The sequence below is a fragment of the Mycteria americana genome, chromosome 14 (genome assembly GCF_035582795.1).
Source record: "Mycteria americana isolate JAX WOST 10 ecotype Jacksonville Zoo and Gardens chromosome 14, USCA_MyAme_1.0, whole genome shotgun sequence".
Lineage (NCBI taxonomy): Eukaryota > Metazoa > Chordata > Aves > Ciconiiformes > Ciconiidae > Mycteria > Mycteria americana.
The window spans coordinates 10,404,885-10,430,056 of record NC_134378.1 but is presented as its reverse complement, the minus strand read 5'-3'; positions in this window follow the sequence as shown (position 1 = coordinate 10,430,056).

Here is a 25,172-nt window from a genome sequence, read left to right as displayed (position 1 = left end):
TCCGTCTGCTTTACAAGTGGGTCAGCTGGACAGTGGGAAAGCTAAATTAGGGAAGGCTGTCCCAAGAGAAGACTCTTTTAGGTTAATAAGCTAAGATGGACCAGTAAAAAAATTAGGAAATCTGAGAGGAAAATGAGTATGAAAAACACAACTCCCACAGAGTATGTCATAAACTCTTACGTTACAGTACTGTATTTATAAGTCCCTCACCTGGATTCTGAGTTACAGTATAAGTCACTGACGGCATAAATCTGGTGTAGTTCCTCTCACTACATAGGAGCCAATCTGAACTTTGGCGGAGGGAAGCTGGCTTCACATTGTACAATTTCAGATATTCCAGAGTGGTGGGGGGGATACCTCCAGAAAGGCCCTCAGAAGGCCATTCTCCAAGCAGGAAAAGTCATACTTAGAGGGTGACAATCCTGCTGGAAAGGTGAGACAAGCTGAATAAAAGCCAAAACAATTCAGCCTCTGTCCAGTTCTCTGTAAAGCAGTATTCAACAGCTTCATCTGCTGAATCAAGATCCACACAATCCCCTTCCAACTCATGGAAAATGTTCTTCCCTTGCATGTGAAGCTACCTTTGTCCTTCTTGAACTCTCCTCCATGCCTGCACCACTGCTGCAGCATCACCTGCTTCGGGGGGACCCAGTGCAGGTATTTCTTGCCTTTGGAAACACCTGCAAACCTCACCATGTGTCATCTCGGTTGATGTCCGGCTATGCAAACTCCTTTAGCAAATTTGATGCAAGTTAGTTTGAACAAATAAGTGCTGGAGACTTGCTTTCAGTCCCATGTGCTAGCTTAAACTAGTGGTGGAGCCAGGTGATTTCACATTAAACCAGCAGAAGGACAGCAAAGTTGATTTCCCCAACGAGGTAAGAATATGGCATTTAATTTCTTTTCCCTTGTCAAGGGGGCTAAGGACAGACACTGTGTTGGTTTTGGGTTTTTGTTTGGTTTTTTTAAATAAAAAACCCCAAAGCTTTGTCACCTCCATGTATGCTGTACTACCAGACACTGCTGTAATTAAGCATTTTTTCATCAAGGAAAAGTTTTGCAGTAAGGCTTTATTTTGGAAAAAACCCTCTTCAGGGTCTTTTGGGAAGATTTTATATACCAAAGTGGGTTGCTGTGCCATTAGACTGTCAAATGTGGTCTGTTTTTGTATTAATATCTAATTGTCACATAAGTATTTTAAAAATCAGGGTTGCTCCTTTTGTTAGATATATGAATAACAAACTTAAATGATAAGGAACTGGGGACAATACTAGATTAATAAATGGCTTTTCAAATCTTAAGTTGAAGGGTCAGTGCTTTCCCCCTTCTATTAAAAAAAATATATATATTTGAGATCCCAATTTGTTGCTTCTCTAAAAGATCCTAGTCTTTAATCCATTTTTCACCTGAATTTTCAGAATTCCTATCTTTTTGGAACCCTTGTGCAGAGAACAGATAATTAATGAATTAGTTTGAATTACTCTGTCCTACATCTTGTAATATTCTGTGGATTAGAAGTTAGTTTTAAGGAGAGGAGAGAGTATCCAGGGGAAGTAGGACAAAACTGATTTGCAGCTGAGGAAATAAAACCACTGACTTAAATTGTAAGAAAAGCTTTTGGGTAGAGAGAAGAGGGAGAAGGTGGCACCACTGGGGCAGCAAGAGCAGGCCATTTACAAAAGCTGTAGTTGCTTAAAACATTAAAAGAAGAACTTGTGTGCTGGTGCCTGGAAGCCTGGTCAGATGTAGAGCGAGGCAGTGAGAAATGCGAAGGCTAACTATCGCCAAATAGTAACACATCCCTCATCTCCATAGGGAACGCTGCCATAACACAGCAGTTCAGGTCTTGCGCTGTAGCCAGCTTTTAAAAATGTTGAACTTTTCTTCACAACCAGTCTGTCGTTCAGAAGTCAACTGCTTTTGCTCCAGTTCAGACTTAGTGATTGCAGCTGAATTATTACTCAATTTTGGTACCTTTTTCAGGCGCTCTGTTCTATTGTAACCAGCTGCACAGCTCTAGCTTGACCAATTGAAGGAAAAAGACATCATATAGATAGAGTATCACCTAGAGATACTGCTCTAGAGTCAGAAATAAGATGTACTGGCAGAGGATGAGTCAGTGTCCAATGTCTGGAGTGCACTGTGCTGTAATCAGCGTTGTGGATCCTTCACTGCCTTATGTAGGAAATTCATGCATCTTACTCGGTGGCAGTGATTCTTGTTGATGTTGTTTGCCTCTTGTTTTAATAGAGGCTTCTCAGCTCTGAGCTTGTGCTTTCCAGTATGTCAGGTCAGAAACTTCCTCCATGCCTTTTGCTGTACAAACTGCTCTGGAACTGTTGGTGCTGTCATCACTGAACGTTTATTGTATCCATCTTAACTGGTAGACATAATCCACCTCAAATAAAAACTTTAATTTTGTCTAGAAAAATTCTCATGTTGTTCTGTCAGTGTAACATATGCTGAGATTTTCTTTAAAAAGAACCATGCTACTCAGATTTTCGTTACTTTTCTGTAGTAAAACACAAATACGAGAATTTCCTTTAAAATTGAGCTGTTACAAGGATTTCTGCTTGGCAAATAGAATATTAATTACCTCTCGACTCTCAGAAGGGGCATGAATCTTTTAAATACCCTCTACAGAAATTCATGTACCTTCTAATGCCCTCGGTAGGATTCTCACTTGATCTGGTTTCCAGCACCGTCAGGAGAATAGTTTTGCCTTTCAGTGCAGTATGCCGAGCTTTAACTGGGTGTCAGAGGCCTGTCATACATTCATCGGAGTAGACGCAACAATTTCTAACCAACAGTATTAGCAATACTGTAGTAACTAATAATGCAGAAGTATTCCACAGCTGATAGAGGCTTTGAGGATGGTAGTAAGTGAAGTGATGGGAGACATGGGGGCTGAGCAAGGAAGACAGAGAAGTGCATGAAACGTTCCTCACCAGAGTTAGACTCCTAAGGGCCTTCAACCTATTTAAAAAGGATCATCATTCATCAGCACCATCATCATTATCTGCTCGATCGGGAGGAGGAGGGGAGGGATAATCAGCAAGAGATGATCAGCGTCTTATCACCGAGCTCCTTCATTTCAGTGCTTAAACTGCAGGATTCTTTCTGGAGAGATAATTCATATTTTATCATTAAAACTGCTGATCATAACCTCGTTAATATATGGATATTGCTAGCACACACAAAAAAGCTAACATGATAAAATGTAACGCTTCTATTAAATTACTTAAACTAGTTTACCTCGCCTCGACATTATTCCCCTCCCTGCCGCTCCTCTGCCATCACAGACACTGCTTGTACATGGCACACAAAATCTATAAACTCTTTCCAGGAATACAAAAGCATTCTCTATGATGTTGATAAGAAACAGGACAGTCACTCTCCCCTGACATATTTGTTCTTTAAAAACAAATCAATGGTGCAGGGATTTGGCACCTGAATGCAGAACAACGGCTTGATGAGGCAAAGATTGTCTTCATTAAGGACATTAATATTCATAGAGAGTAGAAAATCTGACACAAGAGAGGACTCACTAACCTTTTCTCATATTAGATTTTTACTTCTTAACACAATTACAGTCCGGCAATGACTTAATTAATGCTGCTTTTTGTCAGACTGCTTTAAAGAGCTGTCAATTTGGTCCTGCAGAGGCTGTCAGTGAAAGAGAAAGACAGTCATCTAGGCTAAAAAGACACAGGAAGAAATTCAAACACTTAATAACATTCAAAGTGCTATGCAAAGTCACATATCAACCTGTATTAGGCAGAGTTTTTGCCTTTCCTCTTTTCCTACTTATGCTAATATTTTTCAGGTAAAATTGGGGCTGCCGCCACCTCTAATTCTGAAGTACACGGCAGAAAATGAAGAAGGGGTCATCAAATCTAATGTATTTTAGTTTCAGAATATTAGGGATATCTCAAACCCTCTCTGGAGAACAGAGGGACTAAGAACCACTTCCAGGAATCCTTATTAAATGCCTGCCAATAAAGGTCGGTCTCTGGTGTAAAAAGGCTTGTACAGTTGCATCTCCTATTCCTCCTTCAACCTCTAGAAGTCAGGGAAGTATTTCGTACTTTTCATTTAAATAAAATACCATGGAAGTAATGCCGCAAGGCTTGGAGGATTCTCGAAAGGCTGGTGGATTTTTAAGGTTATGAAGTTGGTTCAAGCCAGATTCACAGGTTTGGTCAGCAGCAACTAGTTACTGTGGCTCAGCAGGTGGTGGTAACTCCTTAAGCTATGGTAACTCACCTGCTTGCAGTCCTTTGGCCTTATTTCATATAGCTGCTATAGGGAAAAAATACTGAATCCTTTTTTTTTTTTTTTTACACTTATGTAGAAAATTACCATGCGGTACTGGAACCAACCAGCTATTGGTGAGCTCTGCTTAGCCCAACAGCAGTTCATGATCTGCTTTTTGCAACTGTTTAAAATAATAATAAAAAAGCATTCATTTGGTTACAGTGCACACCTGGGTTGCATTGTGATGCCCAAATAGGATGCTAAATCCAGCTTTACATCACATGTGCCATTTAATTTTGTGGGTTTTGTTGACTTGAGTTTATTTTAATGTGCTTTAAGTGCATAAAGTAAATAGAGTAAGAATGTTCTTTATGCCAGCAAAAACAATTAAAAAAAAGGCAAAGCACACAACAACTTTGTATGTGTTATATTCTAGAAGACTAATTATATAGTTCTAGTAGAAACACCTGATTTAATCAGCACAGTTTGATCTCTGTCTGAAGAATTCTAGTACTGAGGACCATAGAAGTAATGTATTAAAAGACAATGCAGAAAGTTTGGAGATGTTTTTGATGTTGAATTTTAAATGCTAGATGCTACTTTCTGTGGTGGGTAATGCTTTTTAAAATGTCCTAGATGAGCACTGTTATCTAAACTCCTTAGTGTTTCTATTCTCTCCGATTATTTCCAGCATTCCCTTCAGAGGTGAAAATGAAAGTAGTCCAGTAAATTGCTGCTAAAACTTTTATTGCTTATTACTTTATTTAAAAGACACGTCTATGTTCTTGATACACATGTTGTAAATTGTATTATAATTCAAGTGGGAACTGAAACATCTGTCCAAACTAATGCTGTATTTAAGGGACTTGTTGGGTTATGGACCTTGTGCAAGACTTGCCATGCCATAGGCCTCTAAAATATAGCTAATAATTTCTTCAGGTTGGCAGTCCGCCATTATCATTCAAACAGAAACACAGTTATGAAACTTCTTTAAAATGTTCATTTTTTAATTTGAATTTCATTTGTGCAAAACTTTTCTGATTAGTTCAGCTTTTAATATAATAATATTATGCGGGAAGGGAGAGGCAAGCTTCTGTAAAGACATAAATATAATTTAACTTTTAAACTCTTTACCTTTTAAGCTACTTACAATAAGGCACAGACTTTCCTCTGAAAGCCTAGTATAAAGTCGTCTGGTATTATCTTGGAGAACACAGACAATTGCCCTAAAATTATGCTATTTTGAATATTTTTGTGTGTGTATGGAGGGGACTAGGTTTTATGTAAATGGGGCCACACCTACAAGAAATCTGTCTCTCTCAAAAAAAAAAAAAATCAAGAAAACATTGAGAGAATCTGAGAATTAGATATCATGAGTACACATTTTTCCCCTGGGGAAATGTTATTTGCTCTGCAGAATGGAGTCCTAGAAGATTTGGACTGAACTGAGTTATGCAGTCTTAATATGATTGAAGAATTATCTTGTTGACAAGTGCAGAATTATAGATTTGAATCCATTAGCTAAAAGGGTCCACAGACATTTGAATAATGGCCTTCACATTTTTTTTCCATTGGTCTATCAAACAAAGAATAAAAAAAAAAAAATTCTTAAAATCCTGTAGTTACAATGCAGAGACTGAATTATCTTTAAAGCAAGGAAATTTAAGTAAGATTTTTTTTATTTCATATTGGAAACAGGAGTTTTGGTATGTGCTTCTACACTTAAAGCTGTATTTTTGGCAGCTGGAAAAGTACAGTATTTTGTAATAAACATAAATGTCTTCTACTTAAATCCAAAAGGAAAGCCATCAAATTAATTTGGTATCAAAGGAAGAGTTTAAATCAACAGGCCTTTTAGTGAACGTTACTGATGGGGTTGGCAATCTGTTGCAAAAGTAGAATAGTTCCCATATAACGGACCAGGTTCTCATCTGGTGTAATTCAGCGTAATTTCACTGTGGCATCTGAATTCATATTCAGACTTGGAACGTTTTACTTACTTGCATCATGCATTTACCATGTTCCAAACTGGCTATTCCAAAAATATCCTCTATATGATAAATTTGGTAAGGATGTTTTTGTTGTGATTAGTCTCATGCTGTAACTGGGACCCACTGTACATAAGCGTAGGGAAGCGTGGTTTCAGACATAAATTTCAAGAGTTAATGAGCGTATATTTGTGAACTATCCCCTGAAGTAGGGGACTTATTGCTTCATGGACAGAGTATAATCTCCTCCTTTAGATGCAATATCAATATTCCAAAACAGCTTTAAAAAAAGCAAAAAGAAAGTTTAAGAATTTTAGGTTAGTTTAGAAAATTAAAATCCATATGGTTTCAGGTATTATAGGAGATTGCTGTTACAGTGAGACATAGCTGAAGGCAAGGAGGGGAGGAAATCTTTTTGATTTTTGATTCTTTTTCCTACTCATTCTTCTCATCTTGCAGATCTTTTGTGGGTGAGCCAAATGTAATCAGGTTTGGCTCACTTGGAGGAATTAGGATGACTGAAAAGTATGCCAGATTTCAAAACAATTTCTAACAGTTTCTGTGATACTGTGTAAGCAACTGAAAATTGACATGTTGTGTTGTGCCCAAGTCAGCCAACTGCTGTCACTGAATAATTAGATTCTCTAGAAGAAGGGAAAGTTTTTTTCTGAACAAAATTATTAGAAAATAATGTAGTAGCTATTTTATTTAGGGTTAGGCTCAAATCCTTCTGCTCTTACAAGCAAATTTTTAAAAATAGTTTGAATCTGGGCCCCAAAAGTATCTTTTATGTATTTTTATATGTAAAAGTATAAATAAGTTGTTTGGGCATTTTTATGCCAATATGTATGTCATTTGCACATGGAGAAGTCATTGTTGCAGATGGTTGATATTGTTTTTCTAATATAAGTTAATTATTCTCTTTAATTATTTTTATTTCACGCGGCACATCAATTCTATGAATTAAGTTCTAATATCAGACGTAGGTTATGATCTAATTATGGCTTGATCTGTCAGAGTTATGACTTTTGTGAGTATAGATATAGTGCCTGATTCCCCAGGAACTTCTGCTTCTGCAAACTGGCTGGGAACCGGGGGGAGAACTGTTCTGCTTTGTTAGCCTTTATGTCCCTTTGCGCTCTTCTAGTTAGAAGTATAAGTGATAGCACGTTCAATGGTGAAAAATCCTGCCTAGTGAAATAATAAGGTAGTGCCCTAGTCAGAAGAGACAGGTGAGGAATCCTGATCTGGTAGAACCATAGGCAGTCAATGTACTCGCTTCATGCCCTTGTGAATAATGTGGGAATGCTAATCTTGTCTGGAGGGGAAGATCTGGAAGACTGCATGGGCGAGATCCTCAGGGATGGTTGCAGCTTGCATCAGCTGAAGAATTGAATGGGGACTAGAGAGACTTTAGCTAAATTATGATATCACAACAACTGGAATGAAATTGGAATAATTGAAAAGAAAGGGATTTTTTTTTCCTCTTTGCTCATATTTTCTAAGCTGTCTTGTTCCTTGTTTTGGTAATTCTATCAAAAAGCAGCACAACTTAAAAACTGCTATTTTTATCTTATTCCAAGCCTTATCTGATAGCACCTTCTCATCTATCCTTTCTAATCGAATGCACTCCTTCCAATTTGTTGCTCATCTTTTCGTAAGGATTCAGGGTAATTCTTAAATCTATAGAAGTGCTAGTTGCACCAATATTCTTGACAAAAAAAGCCCAATGCAAAAACTTACATGACAGCAATTAATTAAAAATATTTTTATTCTGAAAGTGTTTTTTCTATTGGCCTAACTTGCTGGGGACTCTTTAGACTGTAAAAATTGCAGAAAGGTGATGTTAGGGATAAATGCTATCTACTTTTGAAACTTCTACTCCTTTTTCTCCCATTAAATTCAGCTGCAAAATTCAGTTAATGGTAGTGGAGGGGACGGAGGTAGGACTTTTCTTTCTCCCTTGAAAATCCCACCTCTTTAGATCCAGCTGTAAAATTCCTCATACTTTTCTGGCACTGTTACAAATGAGAGATAAATAATAAACAGTTTCTCCCAGGGCATCCAAAGCTACATATATAAATCTATATTAAATCCTAGGTTAATGATTGCTTTTCTGTTTTATTGGCTGCAGGGAGCAGTTTCTGAAGGAAATCCTGTCGAAGTGGTAAAGTAGCTTTCTTCAGAGGTCCTTAAGCAAAATGAGACATTAAGTTTTGACCATCCTAGTCTGCAACATGCAGCCGATGCATTGTAAAAGAGAGTAAAAACGTATCTTCATGTATTTGTCAATTGGGGGGAAAAAAGTCTTTATTTCCCCCAAATTATTCTATATCTATAACGTCCCTAATTTGACTTGGTCTTGCAGCGAAAAGTGGTATACTTCTCATTAGTACTTTGCAGTTATCCCTTCCCTGGCTGAGGTGGAAGAAGCTTTAAATCATGTGGGAGAATGGGGAAGGGAAAAGAGAGAAAACAAGCTTTTTGAACCCTGTAATGTAAATTTGCAGACAATTATTCATTATTAACTGCCTGAAGCATCACACCTCTCTCACCTTTGCTGGAATGTCTGAACATTAGGGTAAACAACACACTGCTGTCTTATCATAATGCGGTCTGCTTCACTGCAGCAAGAACTTGTCAGAAACAGATTGTGATGTTGACTTCTCAATAGGGGAAAAAAAGGGCCTAAATTAGACTTCTATAAAAAGAATATTGCATATTTATTTCCACAATAACACCAAGGAAAAACGTTAGTCAAGAAGCAAGCAATTGGGTGAATAAATAAGCTTGTCTTTGTTCTCATCAATTAAGTTATTACATCAGTTGGAAAACCAGTGAATTATAATACAGATGTTTAATGAAACACTGCTGTGCCTATAAGTCAAACTCCTATTTTGTGGTGTGATTTTGGCTGCATAGTTTTGTGTGTGTTAAACCGTATTTATTAGCTGATACCCATTATTATTTTGAGCAAGGTATAATTCAGTTGTCAGGCTCCAGCTCTGGGAAGGAGATTTAATCAGTGAGAGCCCGCTTTGCTGCTGAGCATAAAACAATGCGGGTTTCATGAAGCAATCACACCAGTGTGAAAAAATGGGATTAATTAGTATTGTACAAGAACAGGCAGCATGCTCATTAAAACCTTGTGAGCTGCCTCTTGATAAACTGCCACTTGATAGGGCCGCATTAATGTGACAAGGCAAAGACTTCATTTCCAAATCCTTTCTGATTATATCTCACTTTTAAGTTACCTGAATTGACTCTCTAAGGCTTTTGGAATACAAAGATCAAAATTGCAGCAAGAGATCCCCAAGACACCTGGACAAAGGAGCCATGCTCAGATAGTAAGGCTTCAAAAGACAACTTTTTTTTGAACTCCCATTCAAACATAAATCAATAGCTGTACAATGAGGCAGCTCCAAAGGTGGTAAATTTGCATTTACACTCAGCAGGTTGGGCTGGAACTTATTTGATGATTAGCAGCTATCTAATGAATCCCGTACAATTCTGTGCCTATCTGCTTACCAAGTGCTTGTCAGTATATAAAGTCTTATGAATATTCTTATAGCTTCAGGTATGCTCTGAGGAAAGGGGAGAACAAGGTGGCACTCCCAGCTGCACATCTGTTTCTTATAGTTTGGGTTGGCCACTGAAGAACTTATGGTCATATTTCTTTTTTATCCTTTCTTTTAGAAACATTCACAAACTAAAAATGCAGATTCCCACTAGTGGATTTGGTTCTACATGACAAAACATAATAGGAGATACGCCTGAATAACAACAGTAAATGTTGGATAGGATGTATTTTTGATCTCTTGTGTTATTTTCCTTTAGGCATAATGTTTTATTCCTTCCTGAATTTCTAGTGGTTCTGATGATTTACTTGCACATAATCTTGGCTTTTTTTTTCCTTTCCTTTTTGTGAATTAGTGGCTATAATGCAATTATATCTGAACTTCTAATAGTTAACCAAATCTATCGGCTGTTTCATGGTGCTCCAAGATGCTGACTTTCCATGTAGCTTTAGCTGACATTGTATGTAAGGCAATTGTAATGCAATACAGTTACCTGTCAGCATATATTTGTAGGTGTGGAAAATGCCACTCAGAGAACAGATCTCGTATTCCCTGAAGCTTTTCCCAACTATTTTATTTTTAAGCAAAAACATCTTGTTAAATCTCAACACCCTATTAAAGTAATGTTATCCACCACGAAGTCTGAGTATTCGGTTACCAATTATAGATTGTTTGCAACTGTACAGGTGTAATCCCACCCACAGCTACCAGTGAAAGGCATCAGACTGGAGGCAAGGTACCTGAGCTGGCTGGATATGGATGAGTACAACACTTTACAAAGTGATGTGTTGCAATATTATTAATTTAAACCCTTAGATTTCATTGTTGTGATCTGGGCTACATGAGGCAATGCAAGATGACAGCCATTGAATTAATAGAAAATGGGATTCATCTCTTGAAATTTCACACAAAATAGAAGCAGGAGACAGACAAAATAAAGGGAGATGGATAGACAGACTGATAATACCACTAATACTTTTAAATTTAAACTGAATGGGTGAGATAATTTTAAAACACTAATGGTATTTATCAACAGTGTGATAGCAGAAAAAAAATCTCCCTCCCTCCCTCTCTCTCTCCCTCTTTCTCCTTTTCGTTGATTGCTTTGTTGAGCAAGTCAGTGAATATTTTACACTTTGTTTCTTTTATTTTAGCAAATGAACTGCCTCGAGCTAATGTAGTGTAAGTGGAAATTTCAAGCACCAATGTCTACTGCACAATCCAATAATAGGAACTTTCTTTCCCTCCTAGCTCTGTAACATAGCGTAGCAGCAAACTCCCTGATGCCTCCAGGTAGTCACATGCCTGATTTATGATTATAAACTATAGCTCTGGAAGAGGTTAGCTAGGTAGTTTAAATCATTGCTTTTTCTCTAATGAACTGGGGTCAGAGAGAGAAAGTACTATATGCAACAGCCTTATCTGGTTGTTACTTATGCCCTGTGTACTACTCCTCCATGTTTTTGGTTGTGATAGTGTCTTTACATAATTTTAATTGTTAATGCCATTTTAGTAAACCATGTTACTGAAAATCATGTGAAATGAGTTTTCCTGCTATTATTTATCATTCATCTTGGTACACATTGGAGCCAGGTACTTATTTCTAATGTGGTATAAACAGTATCAAAATGGATAAAAAAGACAAGGTAAAGATAGATAATAACCACAGATAGTATAAAGGGTGGTTTCTTTTCCCAGTAACAAGATGCTGTAATGCTGTTGTCTGATATCTAGATCAGACCATTGTACCAGTGTCTAAATAGAATGAAATAGATATGTTAAAAGATGCCTGAGATATGCAAATATAGTAATGTTCAAGATATTTTCACAGATGAATGTGGAAACTGATTCCAGACTAATGTTGTTAATCTGTCTAAGAATTCATGGAAGGATGGGATTATTGTGTAAACTCGGGGTATCCCTATGCAGATTAGCCTTGCGCAAATAAGACTTACTCAGCAGATCACCGTAAGTCTTACTGACCTTGACAACAGTGCTATGGTCATATTTTCATACAAATAAACTCTTTTCAGGCAATTTTCCCTAGTGCATTCAGTATAGATGGGCTTTTTCTGGCACAAGGCCTGTTAACCAATTTTTACTTTGAAATCCATTATTTATAACCATCTAAAAGACACTAGTATTGGACGTTCTCTTTCTGTGCCACTCACTAGCTTAATGGAGCATCAGACACTTAATGCATGCTCACACAACTTTTGTCATTCAAGTGCATCAAAGCAACTGATCATGTCACCCTCTTCCTAAAGTAACCCATATTTTGGAATTAGTGAGGTAAAATTCTTCCTGTCGGCAACTCTTCGTATCAGAAATTCAAAGCCAAGACTTTGGGTGATAAGAGGTATCTCTCCTGTAGCCTTGCACCTCTGCAGAAACATTAAGCTTTGGATGCCTGCATCTAGAAGGATTTTTAAGCAGACTATGAAAGGTTATTGTAGTAATCTAGTGGTATGTGCATGTGATTTTCCTTCTGTCTGCTAAAGCTTCAGGCAACAGAAAGTATATCGGTCTGGTTCTTGCCTGTTCTTTCACATCTGAGGTCCAACTTTTGATAGAAGCTAAACATAATCTGCTATGGTCCCTGGATTCTTTTATATAGAATTGTTACTTAGCTAGTTATTCCCTCATCATGCACTGATGAATGTTGCTGCCTACGTGAAATTTGATGCACCTGTCCCTTTCGAACAGCATCCTATTTTTTGGACTGCTTCTCCAATTTGTCATGATCATTTTGAATTCTAATCTTGTCTTCCAACACACTCACAATTTGATGCTGTCTGCAGATGTAATAAGCCTAATCTAATCTGTCAATGAGGTCACTAATGAAAATATTGAATAGTACCAACCCGAGTCCCCTGTGGAACCTCACTTCATACAGCCTCCCATTCTGGCCATGAACCTTTGATAAATACTCTGAGTACACTTTTGAAACTGATTTTGTACCCTATCATTGTTTTATCTGAACTGTGTTTCCTTAGCTTAAGTACAAGATGTCTTATAGCAATCAGATATTTCTCTAAAAGTTAATGACGTCTATTGTTTTCTGTTCAGAAAACCTCCTTCCTTGTAGAAGAAAATTAGATTGGTTCAACAGCCAATCAAGAACAGAATGTCAAACTCTTTTCCTTGTTATCTTTACAGAATACAGATAATTTGTTTCAGAGTTTCCCCAGAAATTTAAAAGAAGGAACTCCTTTATAATCTCCAAGTTAGTTCTTTTTCCCCTTCCCTTGTGTTCTGTGTTTTGTCACTTCACTCATTCTTCAATATTTCTCAAGAATAACTATTAATACCTCTGAGCTTTAGTCCTTTAAATAATGGGGGATGAGGTAGAAAGGACTACAAAGCAGGCAAATGATTTAAAAAGATCTAAATTGTCCCAATATTTTCTAATCTTTCTTATCAAAGACTACAGCCTTGTGGTGACACTGTCTTTGTAGTGCAACCCATCCCCAAAAAAATAAAAAATACATAGACTATCCTGAGGACATCTGCTTCCTCCAATGGCTTCCTCCACCTTTTTGAGTTGAAGCAAGTTGAAAAGTTAGTGCAAGCCAACATCACTTGGACTTGCTTTCACTAAACTAGTTATAGAGTGATTTCTTTTTATGGTTCACATCATTTGTATCTTAGTGTGTGCCTTGGACCTTGCCTGGAGAGTTAGAATCTCTCATTAGCTTCGGAGTGTGTGTGTTCCATCTTTTTCATGAAAAGTTTTGTGCACCTGATCTTTCTGCTTTGGTAATTTAGGGAGGTTCATTCCACCAGTGACAGTTAAACACTGATCCATCTATAACTGCTGCCTTTAGAAGACCCCAGAACACTTGCTCCTGGAGGTTGAGTATCCTTATTCGCTGTCTGGTTTTCTTTCATTTCCCCTGAGTTTCTGGTGTAAATGTTGGAGACAAGTTGGATGGACCTGAATATGATTCAGTAGCTCTTGTGCCAATCTGCAGGCAAAGGGGAAATTCTGAAGAGTTGCTCCTTCCCCCACCTTAACTCTTGTCAGGTGGTGGGCTGACACATTGCACTCCTTCAGAATTACAGCTGCTCTGTCAAAGATTCAATTTGGGCCCTCTGTGTAGTGGTGAGAAATATTTCTCTACTGTAAATCACTTAGTACAGAGAGAATCCTCAAGTTGTTTTCATGCACAATCATACAGGGACCTAATTTGCTGTGATGGCTGCTTCAGTTATTGCATCACAAAAATTTCTCACCATGGAGCAGCAGGTTTCATTCATTCCATCACCACCTATAAATAAGGGTTGTGACTGGAATAGGTCATGAGAGTTACTCCTGGGAAGACCACATATATTATGTGTGAAGAAAATGTGTTTTAAATTGCATTCTTCTAACTACATCTTGGTTGCTGCATAGCTCATTTCTGAGCATGCTAAACGGCACTCTTAACACCAGTGATACAGCCCAGAAAATGATGATTCAAAATGCTTATAGTATGATAGAATAATTTAGGTGGGAAGAGACTTCTGGAGGTCATCTAGTTCACTTGGGGAAAGTATCAGTTGACACTTGAGAATTGTAACATGCTCCAGAGATTAGATTAGTGGGAATCTTTTAGAGTCTGCTTAAGCGCCAGAACTCTTTTGGTATGGCATTGAAATCAATAAGTTATGTAGTTTACAGTAAGAAACTTATAGATGTTTCAGTTCACTGTTACATGTGCACTTCTGAGAGGAAAAAAAAAAAAGGTCTATTTAGATAGACATTCCAAATTGAAATTCCCAAACCCCAAATTATTCATTATTTTACAATCTTGGAAATATGTTTGCTTGCATGCACTATCATGGAAATTTTTCAATTTAGTCTTGATATCAGCTGAGTGTCTCTTATAACAACTGTGAAGGAAGACAGTGGAAGATTGCTGGCTACAGTGTGTGTGGACAAAGCAAAAGAATACATGAATTAGGTGTGCTTTCTGTCTTTAATTTGTCCTGTGGGTTTGGAGCTTTTACTTTTCAGATTTTACTCCTGAAGCAGCCCAATTATCTCATTAACTTGTGCATTGCGATCCACCTGATCACAGAAAAGTGTGATCAGTGCTTGGAGAGACCTTTTTCCAACTTTTCTGAGGCTATATTCTGCAAGGCTGCTCTATGTGAGCAGGACTGGCAGAGGCATTAACCTGTATTGAGCTCTGAGCAGCACGATCCCTTGTTCCCACAGGTTCTCCATGCAAGCCGAGCAGAGAAGAGTCAATGCTTCAGGGAACTGGGAAAAGGAGAGGAGCACCTCTAAGATGCGTCCATGGTGCCACAGAAGCCACCTCTGTCTGCGTGCGCAGTTGCTAATTTTCTAACCCAGCTCTCAGGTAGGACATCTTGTGATGAAATATTTGGGAAGTAAGTAAAAACGATTAGGAAAAATTTAAAAGGCATACACAAAGGTAAAATGCAAGTGTGCGTATTTGTACGTGTTTCCTTGTTGCTAGTTGCAGCAGTGCCTCAATGTCATTCTTTTAATATGCTTGTATGCGCAAACTTGTCGTACAATATAGTTATGTTACCCTTGACTTCCAGCTGCACTACAATTCTGGTTACTATTATTTTAAATTATGTGTGTGTCTATATAATGGTCTGTGCAGAAGGAAAAAAGAACACATTATCTTATATTAAGCAATCAACATTCACAGAACTTCAGCATCTTAGTTATCCTTATGCTTATAACATAAAATACAAATTAGCATTCTCAAGTTACATCTTTGAGGGCCTGTCCTCTTTCTTTCTGCTAGTCTGAGAAAAACTTCAGGAGTTCTCATGAAATAATCTTGTGTTCTAATCTGTTGTTTCCATCTTGAAAAGTGCAAAATGATTCCCTTAAGAAGAAATCCTCACAATACTCATTTGAAAGGAGCTAAAGAAAACCATCCAGAATTTTAACCACTCTTGAGTTTACAAGGTAGAGAATGGAGTTGGGTCTCCTTGTCATATTTTGCAGCTGATGCTACACCCTTAAGTTTAAGTAAATATAAAAATCAAAACTGTAATCTGTATTGTAATATTGACATAGTCCCTGCCATTTTGACTTTGCTGATCAACCAGAGTATTTCAACATCTACCAGAAGGATAATTCTTGCATGGTTTGGTTACAGAATTAAGCATGTTGAAGGGCTATTCACTCATTTCTGGAATATCAGGAATTGGACATGTCAGTAAAGCATGTTGTCTTAAACCAGCATGATTCATCTGATACAGTATAGTCGATGCTTCTAGCTTTTTAAGGAAAATACATTTTAGAAAATAATTAAAAATCATTCTGCAGGATAATGTTACCTAGCTAAGGATGCTGAAGGAACTCAGATTCAGATACAAACACTCAAATGTCAGGCTAAGCCTAGGATAATGTTTGTACTGGCAGTCAAAATAATCACCAAGTGATTAAGGTCTTCTCTAACAACAAAATTACATTGCGGATCTCCTGGACTCTGAAGGGGATTCACTCTGCTGGTGTTTTGAATAATAAGGGGGCTGGTGGTGTAATACATATTCTGGAACACTTTGTCCACATGTTATCGGAATGCCCGCAATGCAAGAGTTATGGGAAATATATCATCGTCCCTAGACTGGAGTTTATACAGAATATTACTCTGCCATAGGATCCCTTTATCTACATTCTAGATGGCCTGACAATGACTCCCCAAATGCCTGAAGCCAATTTAAAAAGGATACTAAGAGCACTCTAATAGCTGAAGTTATTACTACTGAAGTGTAAATCAATGCTGTGTACATTCCAAGGAGGAAGAGCAGGTCCGAATGAGCTTTGTCTTAATGGAAGGAGTATTTTAGACAAATTCTGCATATGTGGAGGCAGATTCTACACATATGGCGCCATATTCTGCCGTCGGGTCGACTGACTTCCCCTTTTCTGTAGTGAAAGGTGAATTTACTTAGCGTAGAACAAACCTGCGCTGTTGCTGTTCTTTCTTAATGATTGTATTAACCTTGTTAGTTTTGCTAGTTAGGCACTGGACGTGAGCCTAAGCTGGGCTGTATATACAAGGCAAATACATGAGGAGCAAGAGGAGGGACAGAAGAGCGTAGTGCTGCACCCCTCATCTCGCCCATCCTCTGGGTGCTGCGCCCAGGCTGGTGTAGTGCAGCGGTACCCAGCCCCTACCAGCCTTGCCCCTCCTCTCTCTTGCTAGCCCTTACCTCCTACCCCTTGGGCTCTGGGGCAGTACTATGGCATTTCTACTAGCAAATATTTCTTCATAATTTTAGCAGTGATGAATAGGTCTGTCAGGCACTTTCGGTGGATTGTATGCCAACACGCACCAAAAATATGAGTTGAGGTCGTGGGCTGTGCCTAGTTCTGGGGCGTAGGTTTTCTCACCCCTGATTTATATACAGCAATCTTATGACAGCCACTTTAGTCAAAGGGGACGTAAATCTCTTAATTTCTGCTCATCTTAAGAAGATTCTGTACTCTGAATACCCTGGATTTTTAGGGATTACTAGTGGGGGCCCAGTTCTGGATGTGATCCTCTATCGTCTCCAGTTATCCAGAGATAATCAGATATTAGAGAAGGTTGGAAATTGGTCTCCTATTAATAATTAAAAAAAAAAAAAAAGTGATAAAAGACTCTGATCTTGCCAGTGTCATAAGTAATGTCACTTAGTAAAGTGACTGGCACTAGCTGTAGGCTCAGATATGCCAATTATAATTAAAGCCATTATTTTCAAATACAGTTCAGTTTATTCCTGGTGAAAAGTAAAGAGAATTTTAGAGTGACAAATCTCTCTGGAAAATGCAAACTTGACGAAAAGGCTGTGTTTTTAGACTATGTGTAATAATTTGGTTTCAGGTTTGAAATGAATATTATGTTAAAACATATTCTTTAAAATGAGTGTTGACCAACCTAACATACTGTACAACATTAGAATATGTATGTGCCTGTCAGAATCATCTTGAGAAAGCAAAAGATGATTTACAAGGCAGAAGTGACATTTAGTTCTTAGATCAACAGCCTTCAAACATCTGTAGTATGGTTTTCAGAAAGGTACTGAAACATTATCTGTTGCAAATCTGATGCCCGTTCACAGTTTTCTAGAAGGATATCCAAATTGCCACCTAGTTTTGAGAATTAAAACCAAAGATGGTGCTCTAAAAAAATAGAGACAGTGAAGCTGTGTTCTTTTTCAGGCAATTGTGGTCTGATAACAGATAGAGAAATGTTGATAAAACTGAGGGTTTGGTTATTTACTCACAGCAACGTACAGATAACGGTTGTATTTTGTAATGCCATATAACACACTGAGACACCAGTCACCCTTGGTGGGTTTCTTCCCTAAAACGAATGGGATTCTCGGAGATGACCATAGCAGAATATAAAACACAGCCACGAAGCAGCTCCCCCGAGCAGCAATTCATTCCTGTGAAGGCAGCTTTAAGCTCGGGACAAAAGCCACAAGAAGTGGAAGGTGTGCACTATATCAGGCGATATCCCAAATGCTCCGAACCCTCTACCCTGGGATATGTCCCGGAGCAGCAAGCGGTTTGGGACTGCAGCTGCTCTGAAGATGCAGCTCCTGTCATTGGCAACCTGGAACTGAAGGTTAACTGGCAGATGATGAAACAGAAATTTTGTCACTGACCTTTGCCTGCTAATGAGTACGCCAGTCCTGCTCAAATCCAGTGGTAGTTAGTGTTTCTCTTATTCTGGCCTTCTTTTAGATCCATTTGCACAAGGTGATGGTGCATTTGTGCTCTCAGGCATTTGTTCAAATGCCTGCCCTACTGCTGGCCACCAGAGATTACCCTGAAAACCGACTACGGTGCAATGATCTCAGGTCTGATGTTAACATAAGGTAGAGATAAAATTCCTGCTTGCACTGCAGGTGACCAGGATCTAGGCAAGAAAAGTTGCTGTAGCTGAATTTTTTCATTCTCCTCTACTGCATTGGGCAGCTATTTTGTCATTATTGTCAGTCTTAAAATCTTGGCTTTGTTTTCTGCCCTGTAATCTTGTGTTGATGTCCTTTATGTTCCCAAACCTTCTGTTTAAAAGTGTTTCCATTTGATATGATTAATAGCTCTTGTGAGTGATCTCTATTAAGGACTCAAAGCTCAATTTCAAATATTTTTGTGGCGCTTCTGGTGGGCCTTGCTGGGATAAATTAAGCCTATTTTTCCCCTGATTGCTTTGTTGGATCTCTTTGTAACTTCACCTTGTATTCCTTTCTGTTCAATACTTTTCAAAGTACTGAGAGTTTAAAGAGGTACAATAAATCCCAGATCAGTTTTTAATGACCATGGTAAGCCTGCTTGTAATATGTCAGTAAGCTGAGCCTAAAAGCCAATGGGGAATAGGCCATTTCTGCCTTAGTAATTGCCTCCACAGAAAGATTTATAATGTCATTATCTGAATCTACAAGAAATAACTCATAGAGCTGAAATACCCTAAAAAAATATTACAATTCTCTTAAAATCTAGTCATTCATAAATGCTAAATCATAAAACTTTTTTCAAGATGTTTTATGTTAAAAATAAAACACAGTCAAAATATAAATGTACTTTTCTTAATCAGATTCTTCGTTCTTTATGTATCTGTTTTCCGGGCTGTAGTTTGGGCAGAAGAATGGTGCAGCGCACAGCCCAGGTCTAGCACTGCGCTGCTGAAAACACAAGCGAGTACTGAAAAACCACAAAGAGGGAAGAGCATTCCGTCATTTTTCTTTATTTGTGTATGATTCCAGGGGGGAAGAGGGTTAGTTAGCACTGCAATAAAATTAATTTTAGCAATAAAAATCACTCCCCCTTCTCCTTCCACCATTTTCCCATGAAAAGCCGCACTAAATGTCCTGATAAATGTACTGCGGTACTGTTTTAAGCCATTTCAGCCAGCTTCCTTTGCCCTTAGCATTTCCCAATCAGAAGATATCATTCATTTCTTTCAAAAAGCAGGAAATGTACTCTTCAATTTGTCTGGTGTTTAATAAAGTGCTAGAATTACCATAGCTACCCTCATCTTCTGATGCTTTAATACACTGTGAGATTTATACTAATTTCAACCAGACTATATTCTTCAGTGTAGAAAGCTTGTACACTTAAAAGGGCACTGTCAGTGTGCTTTTTTCTTTCTTTTTTTTTAATCATGAGCTCCTCCGAGCAAGGACCTGATTTCTGTTTTCCTGAAGACTTCGAATTGTTTTACTTTTTTTCATGTTGTTGTTTGTCCTGTGTCCATGTGAGCTTGATTGTTGCTTCTGAGTGGTTTTGCCATGGCTGCTGTTTTAAATTATTTTTCATTCATTGTTTAAATAAATATTATTCACTGACATCTCTGGAGATGTGTTGTAATGCAGTTGCTTCAACTCAGTCGAGTGGTTCCTAAAATCAGTGAAAGGTTTCTGCTCTGATACAGTCTGATTCTTCTCTGAAGTTCAAATTAAACTTTTCAGGGTCTAATATCTGCTCTTAGGCTGTGAATTATAGAGGCTAACACCCTTTTAAAGTGTGGCAGTTCTGTTATTAACTCGGATAGATCCAGAATTTCATCCCATGTCCCATACACTTCAGAGCACAGACATATCTATAAGTAAAAAATTACTACTCATTTCCAGTGAGCATTATAAACTTTCAGGGTCTTTGCTTCAGAGAAATGAGCTACCTGAAACAGAAATTATTTCCCAGGCTGGGCACTCTGGTTTTCATAATGTCACCTGACTGTAAGAGGTCTGTGAAAACAATACTGACACCTTTATTTCCTGAGTTTAAAAATTATTTATAAACAAACAAATGTGTGCTTCTGCCTCTGGATGTGTATATCCAATTCTTATCAATATCAGTGGGAATATTCCTTTGCACAGAGATCAAAATACATTGTGGTACACCTATCATCTGTGAGCCTCTACTGTATGCCTTGTAGCTTTACTTTTAAATCTTTCCCTGATTTCTGAGGCAGTGTGATGTGTACTTTTCAGCACTGAGCTCTGTGAAGAAGTCAATGACAACTAAATGAAACTGGAATTTTGGAATGGTCTGTCTTAAGATGATGTGTTTAGAAAAATAAAATAAAAATCGGGTCTTCTATAAAAGCTTATTTTCCTTAAGAGCTGCTGCACACTGAGTACAGTCAGATTTATAATTTGAAGTAAACTTGATTCACTGTTGATCATTAGCTTTTAAACCTAATCTGGATTGAGATCAGAGTGTAGCAACTCATATAAAAATCCTTGCACTGAATCTAAAAGCCTGTGAAGAAATTGCTGTCGATGCAAGGTGACAGTCTGGACTGAGCTGTCTTGGGCCACGTCCTTAAACTGGAGGAGTACAAATTCGCTTTCATCAGGATTGTTGATAATAGGATTGTAGCTGAGAGAACCTAACCACAATGAAGGATGAAAGAATATGAAAATATCCTTTTGCTCCTTCTGTTAGAAACTCATCCTGTAAGAATCAGGGTGAAATAATGAATTGAGGTTGGTTAGGATTAGTCTCTGGTTATTCACTTGGTGCCATGCTGCTTCACTATTGTACGTAGCAAATGTTTCCTGACAGGCTAACTAGGAATAATAAAAGGATAAAGGACTCTGGTGACATACTGAATGTTACAATTGTTATTCCTGTCCTCTAGATGTGGTTTACCTTTGGCGGGGTCAGAGGTGACTATTCTCGGAGCCCAGGCAAAGGGAAAGATGAGCTGCGTGGGTTGAGTGTGCTTGCAGCTGCTGCGCCTGGTGCTGCTCCTGCCGTGTCTGCCCATGGGAAGTCCCACTAAAGCTGATAAGGCTGTGTAAGTGTAAAGTGGGGGGTTGTCCCTTTGCAGGAGGTTGGGGGGGGTGGGGGGAGGAAAAAAAAAAAAAGAGGAGGAATAGTTTTTATGCTTATTTTTTGTCCTGACATGAAAATCATTAGTCAGCTGTTTCATCCTTACTTTACATAAGGCACATTTTTTCATGAGGTCTTTCAAAAATGATTAGCCACTGTCGAAGTGATGATGTTTGCAACTGTTTATATGAACTTTCCTGGGCTCTGATCCATTTGCAAGTCTGGATCCAAAACCTCTCCTGAAGTTGGACTGCTGACTCAATACAGAGTGGCGAGGGTGTAGGCATGACTGCTCATTTCTGTCTTGAGGTAGATGTGTACACTGGCTTATGTGCAAGCTTGTTTCTTCTACAGCCAACGTGAGAATTTTGGACATATGCGTGATGCAGTTGTTACCTTCAATCAAAATATTTTTCCTTCTCATAAGATGTACTGTGCAATTCCTAACCAGCAATCAGAGGATAGGGTCTGCCTTATATTACAAACTATCGTGCTACTGATGTTTCACTTTACTGCCATCCCCTTTTTTATCCAAGGAAGTGAGAGTTGCAAGCACAAGTCCTAGGTCAGAAGTCTCTGATGGTAAAGACTGTATCTTGCCTTAGCAGCATGTTCTTCACCAAGTCAGAACAATGCTGTGGCTCCTCTAGGAATTTCGCTGCTGTTATTCCACATCCCTTCGAAGAGAATGACGAGTTCACAGGGCCTCAGCACTCACGATGCCTGTGCAAGAAGGCAGTGCACATTTCAGAACAGCTGATGAATGCTTTCATAGCGTTTAAGTAAAACCTTTTATTTTTTCCAAAACTAGAAGGTGTTGAACTTAGTAAATGGCATTGCTGCTAGTGTTGTGAGGAAATGCCTTGGTCTGTACAACTGGAGTAATTAATTATGGGTGAGAAATCTCATCGTGAGACATCCTTGAGAAATGGAAAAAGGGCCCAAATAACTAATAAATGTACAGTCAATTCATTTCAGGCTCCCCTGAAGAGGATAGTTGTAGGAGGGAGGCAACTAAGTAAAATCAGGTTGCTCGTTGGAAACATTTAAGCTAGGAAGGAAAGCTAGAGAGACAGACAGACCATTACAGGGAAGGGCAGACAATGTGCATGCACTTATTCCTTTGCTGTTCTGCTTTCTTTTTCATTGTATCATACAAATATAAACATGTGCGAAAATTTTAGGTGAATAGTTTAAGGTTAAATAACCTTTGAATTATTTAGAAACCACAGCTGTGTTCTGGGTAGTTTAAGGACCTTATTTCTATCTGGCTTCTAATTTTGCATGCAACTTTCCACTCTTAACCGACTGCACCAACAGAACTTGAGTTTGGATAAATTACTCTGATATTGGCCCATGTGTAATGTATGCTAATGAAATATAAGTGTACAGGTCAAAAGAGAAATATTTAATGGGGGGGGAGGGGGTTACTAGTTGGTGATGGGAACGGAGAGCTCAGAATGTACCAAGACAGAGTAGTTAGTGAATCTGTCATAGGCATAAATCAGCCACACTCCCTCTGCATTTCTAATTGTCTCCCTAAAAAGGTTTTAGTCAACCCCTTAAAATGATGATCACACAAATGCATTTTTATATCGCCTGTTTGCTTTTAGTTATGCAAATTTGTTCAAGAGAAACGATGTACTCAAAATGCTCTAAAATTTTTAAGACCTACAGATGTCTGTGGTGTGAGAGAATGTAAAAAAAAAAAAAAAGTTAATGCTCTCCAGCCAGATATGGGAGTGTACCGATTTGGGGTTCAAGGCTGGTTCCAGGTATAAGTAAAAGAGGGCATTGGTCAGGGCAGTAACAGGGGTTGGGGAGAGCGGACAGCATTACAGCCTGTCTTTATGATGGTATTCTTCAGGCATCCCATTTCAACAATAACTTACTATAGAAGTGAATTAAGTTAGATTGACTGAAGGCTGCTTTCATCTCTGCAATGGTGTTTTATCATTATTCACTTAATTTCTTAAAAATGGTAATCGAAACGAACTTTCCAGTGTGCCTAGGTCACTTTTGAAAAGGTGAATTAACCCTCTAAATAATTTAGGTTTAGCAATGCTGGCCAGAGCAATGATTGAACAGCTTTGGAAAATCTGGACCTTCCTTTTGTTTTTCACTGCTTGGCTATTCAGCAAGCAGCCACCACCCTGGGGTGGTGATCCTAGGTTTGGCCTCAGACACAATACGAACGATGCTACACTTGAAAAAGAAAAGATTGTTGTATGGTCTGTCACTGTTCAGGACATATATCTTGGAAGAAATCTTGTTGGGCTTGGAGACTTTAAGATTAGGCATAAAGCTATCCGTCAGGATCGTGCGTATTTGACCTTCACACTTGTCTTTCACAGCTGTCACTACAGTAGATTCACAAGAATTAAACTGAGCGCAGCTCTCGCTGTGTCTGGAGATGCGGGTAGGGGCAGGCTGCAGCAGCCATCTCTGCCCGCTTTCTCAAGCGGCACATTCGTGTCCACCAACCCAAGGGCGTAGGGAGATGGATTTTGCATCAGTCTGAGCTTGCTCGTACCTCTCTCAAGTACCTCTCTACTTGATCACGATATTTAGCACTGAAAGCCAAATTTAGCAGCATATCTGGAGGCTTACATTACTTTCACTATGCGGAGCCTATGCTTTGGCTTGAAAAGGGCCTTAGTAGACCTGGCATCTTCCACAAGCACTAAATTAACACACAAATACTGAAGAAGGATGTAAAAATCAAAACTCTGAATATGATACAGTGATTTTATAGAGTTCTGCATTGCCTTAAATCCACTACAGAGCTTCTGATCATGTCGGCGGGCACTATATGGCCCATCGTTTGTCAGACCATTTAAATTCAGTGGCTTAGCACTTAGTCTTTTGGAAAACATCCTGCACGGTTTGATTTACAGCACTGTAGAGCTGATTAAAAAGTCACTCATTAAAAAGGTATCTTTTATTATAATTGCTAAATATTTTTTGGTGTGGTTAGTAGGTTTCACCTTTAAAATGATGTATGTGTGCTGGCTTTTCTCCCAAGCTGTTGAGTCAGAGCCACTGGCTCTTAGATTTGTACTGAAGTGGCAGAGGCTTTGCAGCGCTTTACATTTTCACATGCTTTCTTTTCTCAAGTAGAGGAATATCTGCGTATTCTTCTGGATAGGGTAGAATTTGGAAACCTGGCTTTCACTCCCAGGTACCAGTTTCCTCTCTGAACTGGGAGAAGCTATTTAACTCCTCCCCTTCCCTTTCACAATAGCTGGAGTCGGACCTATATGTCATAAAATATTCCAAGAGTCCTGTATAAAAAGCATTACACAACTTCCAGCCAGTTGATGATCGTAGGATTTAATTTACCAAACACTGTGAAGCTCGTCTTCCAAGTAACAACAGAGAAATGTTGGTGTAACGGCATACACGCTCCTTATTTCTGTGCCTGCCTTCTGTGGTGATCTTGGAACCTTTTTTCCTTCCTCCTCATCTTTTTTCCTCAAAATGATGGTGGTTCTGTGCTGTGTTCTTCTGTTTACAGCTAGATTCATGGAAGGAAGGTAACTC